General features: G+C 42.4%; 1 long non-coding RNA gene across 1 annotated transcript; it reads right to left on the bottom strand.

Moving 5' to 3' along the window:
• Positions 1–1,052: 1,052 nt before the first annotated feature.
• Positions 1,053–5,758, bottom strand: LOC123181052 (uncharacterized). The gene is made up of 2 exons (XR_006491470.1): positions 2,981–5,758; positions 1,053–2,775 (listed from the first exon to the last, which is right to left on the bottom strand). It is a non-coding gene; the product is annotated as an uncharacterized lncRNA (long non-coding RNA).
• Between the last annotated feature and the right edge of the window lie 350 nt (positions 5,759–6,108).

Raw genomic sequence — 6,108 nt, 5'->3', positions numbered from 1 at the left:
GCCGGCGGGGAAGGTGAGCAGCGGTGGACATAAGCGAGGAAAGGAGTAGTGTGAGGCGGTTGGCGATGTTGAAGAGGATGAGAGGGCCGCACACTCTGTGCCATGCTACTGGAGGGCCCACTGCTGGAGGCAGTCCTAGGGATTTTTGGATCAATGACAGTAACATTAGCAACCCAGGTATCTTCTTCCATTCTCTGGATCCTTAATCTATATCTCTCTAATTGGCAAAGACACGCAGTAGCAACGGGTACAAGTGACAGTGTCCTAGACTAGGGGATGCTCACCACGTCGTCTCTCGACCAGCTGGATCGGGCCGAGAACCCCCATGGCGATTTACTCATGGGCCACTTCGGGCAGCCCATGCCGCATACAAGGGAGATCCCACAAGACTTGGCGCGCATACGAGGACTCCCCTAAATCCTAGGCCTCTGGTGTGTTATATAAACCGAGGCCAGGCTAGTCAATAGGCAATCTCAGATTCATGGGAACAATCTCGTGGTAGATACATGTACTCTGTACTACACCCCATATGAATACAATCAAAAGCAGAATGTAGGGTATTATCTCTTCAAGAGAGCTTGAAGCTGGGTAAAATCCTGTGTTCATGTTACCATCGCTCCAAGACGCTTAACTTAGGACCCCTACTACGAGATATGCCGGATATAGAACCGACATTGGTGCTTTCATTAAGAGCCTGCTGGGTGATCGCCATGGTTCAATGAAATGATCAGGTGATGTCTTTCCAATTAGATCTATTCATCATCACTTAATTTCTTTAAGGATTACTTTTTCTGATGTTACGTTGTCGTGTTCATGGATTTATGCACAGACGCGGATGATCTATATGATCTGCACTCCTTGGCAGGCGACGGCTGGGTTCCACATGCGGAGGACTTTATCCATACTAGTATAATGCCCGTGCGTTGCCACGGGCATTTGAAATATTTTGTTGGAGTTATATATAAACATAAAACATGTTAACTATTACATGCATAGAAAAGATAGCCAAAAACAATCCAGTGATAAATAGATATAGAGCGAACACATCAACAGAAGTTCCTGAACTTCTATGGAGGATTTAAACAATCAAAGAACAAACGACAACTATGGGGAATCCCAAATATACGTATCCCCCTTTTGTTTCCCATCTGTTGTTTTACAAAAATTGTAAATACACAAATGCCAAAATACATATTAGACCAGTTTTATGTCCTTGGATCAGAAATAACCATGGTGATTGAGATCTAGATTCTAGAGTGAAAAGGTTAGTCCAAACACAACAGTACTTGACATGTTTGATTTTTTTAACTCACCTGATAACATGAAGATGAAGCAACACCATTGTCATGTTTCTCCAGCTCCCCACGTTATTCAACACTGATGTAGGTCTGAGCACCTTCATTGCCTCCAGTGGCACTGATAATGCATCTGGCACCGTTCCCCTCAGTAATGGCCTCTTCGCCACCATCTTTATAGTGGTACACAGAAATTATTGATTTCACTGAAACTAATAGAAAATATACCTGCAAGAATATACAAACCGCCGCCAATGCATTCAGGAAAACATAAAATCGGTATATTAAATTTTAAGAAAAAATATTAATTCAGCCGCCCAATCCACAGACTGACAAGGACATAGTGTGCCTCCCCTGCCAGTCCAGCTTCAGTAGAGATTAAATTGCTCTTCCTTGGCTCTCTTTCACTGTAAACAACATATAGTGTTTTACAATGCAATGTATCAGTGTAGAGTGAATTTTTGGAACATGGGTGCATTGGAGGGCTTTATTTTAAATAATTTAAGAACCACATTTAAAATTTCAAAAAATCCTGAAAATAATTCTACATGATAATATGGGTATTACACGTGTAAAGTTTAGTGATGAAATAAGTAAACATGTAAGCTACGCAAAAATGACAAAATGACTATCTAAATAGTGAATAATACATGCATTGTTCATCTTTCAAAAATCACGATCTTATCATTTGTTTGTAACTCAGATGGTTATTTATTTCGTCATCAGAATTTGCACATGTGTAACATACATCCATATGAACATGTGGAATTGTTTCTGGAATTTTTTGAAACTTCAAAATATCATTTTGATACTATTCAAAATATAGGGCTCCAATGCACCCATCCACCAAAATGACTTTTTGTGTATCAATTCAAGTGTCCAGAGCAGAGCACGGCCTCCGGCAGGCCCACTATGAGGAACAGGGAGTGCGTCGCAGCAGCCGTCGAGCAGTGTGCGTCTTGGGGAGACGCGGTGAATATTAAAAGGGAGATGACGCCAAGCAGTTTCTCCTTTACACGCAGATAGCCAAGCTACAGGCAAGAATACAATGTAGTACGGGCAAACAAAAATTCATCTACACGGGTTCGCAAAAACTGAACATGAGAAAATTGAAGACACTGAAATGCCAATGAATTAATCTTCTTTGAGGTGACAAATACTGCGAGGACTTCACTGAAACTGTAATGCAAGCAATCGAGCATATGCTTACCTGTAGATGTCGATGGCAAATTCAGCTGAACTATACATGGTGGATTTTGAGCTGTAGATGTGCGTACTTAGAAACTTGATAAGTTGAAAGAATAAAACACATCAGATTACAACATTGTTTGCAGATAGCTTCGGGAATGACACATTGTGAGGCCACACCACATAATATTTCATTGGACAGTAAAAAGGAGAAAGGGAAACAATAACATGCTACACATACTACTTTGTACACAAAGCGTGAGCATTCATCCGATCTGACTTTGAGTAGTCTCTGCAATATATACATTTGAACATTAAATGTCAGGATGAATCACATGCAGGATCAATTGTGAATCACCCTAAAACTTGCTCAGAGCCTTATGTCGCAACCAGTTTACGATTTTAATGGTAAGCACATGAGTAACAAGATTATGACAATGAATTAATATACAGTGTGCTTCTGAACACAAAAAAGTGAGTTTGAGGGAAATAAATACCTGTTGTTCCTGATACATCAATGTTCAATGCTTGCTAGAGTTATCCGATCACCGCGTTGGACCTTATAAGGCACACTAAGTTTGTTTCCTCGCATTGACCCTACACAACTCATCAGCCAAAAACTCTTCGATCATATGAACACAAGAGGAAACAAGAGCGATGACACCACAATTCATAAACATTTAGTGAACCTTCTCGGATTTGTCATTTTCACGGGCGTACATCATAGCGCAGACCGTACACATGTGCAAGAGGAAGCGAGCTTCCCCGGCTATCCAGTTTATGCAATTTTGAAGAAGCAACCTGTAAGTGTGTGAGCAATGAATGTATTTTCCTACGACACAAAGAAGAAAGCAAACTTAGATGGTGAAGCTGATTATTCAGTTTAACTCAATGTGAATTGAAGTGACAGAAGTGATATGGCTAGAGCATGCCACTAAAATTTAGAAGGATCATTTTGAATTTTCCATCTAACGTGTTTTAGCAAAATACAAAATTAGAGAAATCACTGTTGCGACACTAAGACTTCCTTCAAATTACAAGCACATAAGAAGGACAGAAACGATATGGCTAGAGCATGCCACTGCAGATCTACAAGAAAACTAACAAACCTTCACACTAAGAGAGCAAGCCTCAAGAGCATTCCTTTCCTTTTGTTGTATATGAATGAAAAAAAACATCAGATATGCCAAGGAAGGCAGGACCATGCATCAGCAGACGACTCGTAGCCTTGGACACGAATATATTGAGCTGCATAATAGTCATCTAAATTCTTCAATGACTACATGAACAAACAAAAGGTGAAAAATAACCAACACAATTGTAATTCTTCAATGCCAACATATACCAATGTTGCTAGCATCTGTTATTTATGTGTCGTGTGCTTCTGTTAGTCCATTGCAAATAGGGCTCCAATACATTTTTTGGTAATATGCAAAAAGAAAATTGTAAAACATCATCCATGTGGCAGTCAAATGTTCAACAGTTACTATTATTAAGCTATTATGAAATACATAATATTAAGATGTGATCGAAGATGGTTTGTAAAACATCAACAGAAGACACTCGTCTTTTTATGTCTTCATACTATAGAGTTATATAGCTGCAAGTGGTGTGCATTTATATATAAACAGGATGACACCCACACTGATTTAACAGATCATTATGAGATTATAATCGTACCTTGGAAATTGCTACAGAGGTGGCTAATCCATCCAGTCATCTATGTATGTAAGTTTGGATGAGTTTTTACAGAAAATACCTTGGTGATTTTTCTATCAATAAGAATCAAGAAGCTACGTGAGAAGAAGAAAAAGCTTGGATGAGTTTGTACAGAAAATACCATGGCGATGTTCTCCAAGTACAGTGCTCAGTTGTAACTCCTTTAGCAGTATGCAGACCATCCAAATATTTATTGGCCAAAATACGTAGATCATCATCATCCATGAGATCATGAACAAAGCATTCCACAATTCTGCTCCTAAGATTGTATGACAACTCTCTTTTCCCAGAATCCGTTGTCGGATTCATGCATGGCTTTCAATATAATCAACATCACCCATTTCAGCAAGGCACAACATGCCCTTCTCTCCGTCCAGTACAACACCAGTTCTCTGAAGAGTCTCTGGAGGTGCAAGGTTGACCTCATGAAGCAAAATCCAATGGTCATTCTTAAAGTTGAAACAAAAGCATCCTCTTCAAACTGAAATAGTAGCCAGTTGCTGAATCAAGTTAACTACAAGAAACATTTAGCTTGGAAAAAACGAGTCCCATTCTGGCAAAACCCTTTTTCTCTTCTTGGAATAGCACTCATCGAAAGTTAATCTGCATATTATCCTAGAGAAGTTGAAAAAAGAGTCATATTTGGCTCTTTGTTCTCGATGGTTATCACCCTGAACTTTATAATACCACAAGGAATAAGCAGCAATTAAAAAATTGGTGTCTGCAGCCTAACATGTGCTTCTCCAAATGAAATCACGTCAATCACCTGAAGAAAATTCAGACTGCAAGCTCAAGTGCAAGCTCCAGTCCTTCCTAAATTAGTGGAAAGGATTCTTCAGCTACAGAAGGTTTGATTCATCATTGAAGGCCGGATGAACAATCGAATTTTAGCAAATCCATTTGCTGGGAAGGACCAGGGGGATTCGGGGCGGGGGACCTTGCAGGTGGGCGTAGAGTACGACATCGCGGAGGCTGAGGTTGAAGGCACAGAAGCACTACTCCTGCCCGGCGTGGGGGTCGTTGGTGAATCGGCGACGGACGGAGCCAATGATGCGCCGAAGCACTCCTCCTGCCCAGCGGCGGGGTCGTCAGCGAAGCGGCGACCGACACGTGGGGGTCGTCGTCGAAGCGGTGACAGACGGAGCCCATGAGGCGCCGAAGCACTCCTCGTGCCAGGCGGCGGGGTCGTCGGCGAAGCGGCGACAGACGCGTGGGGGTCGTCCGCGAAGCGGCGACGGACGGAGCCGATGAGGCGCCGAAGCACTCCTCCTGCCCGGCGGCGGGGTCGTCGGTGAAGCGGTGACAGACGCGTGCGGGTCGTCGGCGAAGCGGTGACGGACGGAGCCCAGGAGGTGCCTCGCCTCGACGCGCGCGGAGGGTTCTGGAGGCGATCGAGCATGGCCGTGGGGGCATTGTGCGCCTCATCGCCGGCGTCTAGGCTGGAGGGAAGAGAGAGGGGCAAGGCGGCAGGGGACGGGCTGGTCGAGGAGCGCCGCGGCGGCGACACAACACAAGGAACCCTAGCGCAAGATTGTTTTTTTTTTTTGAACACCTAGCAAAAGATTGTTAATCGAGAAGAGAAGCGGCTGGCTCGCTAGGTGCGAAGCGTTTTTTTCTTGTTGATTGGTTCTTAGAGAAGGCAAAGGTCAATGCATTAGGAAAATTAGGATTTGAAATTGATTGTCATAAAACTAAATTTTATTAATTGGTAACGTGCTATCTGTTCCTGCCTATTTATAACGTGTCTAGTTAGGAAACTTCGAAAAAGTTAGGTAAGTTTTTATTGTGAAGGTAAAAAAAATCGAGGAGATATGGTGGTGGGATGTGAGACGGAAATAAACTGGACGAAAATAAACTAAACGAAATATAACCAGACGAAAATAAATCGTGGACGCAATCCTACCAA

The sequence above is a fragment of the Triticum aestivum genome, chromosome 1D (assembly GCF_018294505.1).
Source record: "Triticum aestivum cultivar Chinese Spring chromosome 1D, IWGSC CS RefSeq v2.1, whole genome shotgun sequence".
Classification (NCBI taxonomy): domain Eukaryota; kingdom Viridiplantae; phylum Streptophyta; class Magnoliopsida; order Poales; family Poaceae; genus Triticum; species Triticum aestivum.
This window is presented reverse-complemented; position numbering and strand designations above follow the sequence as displayed.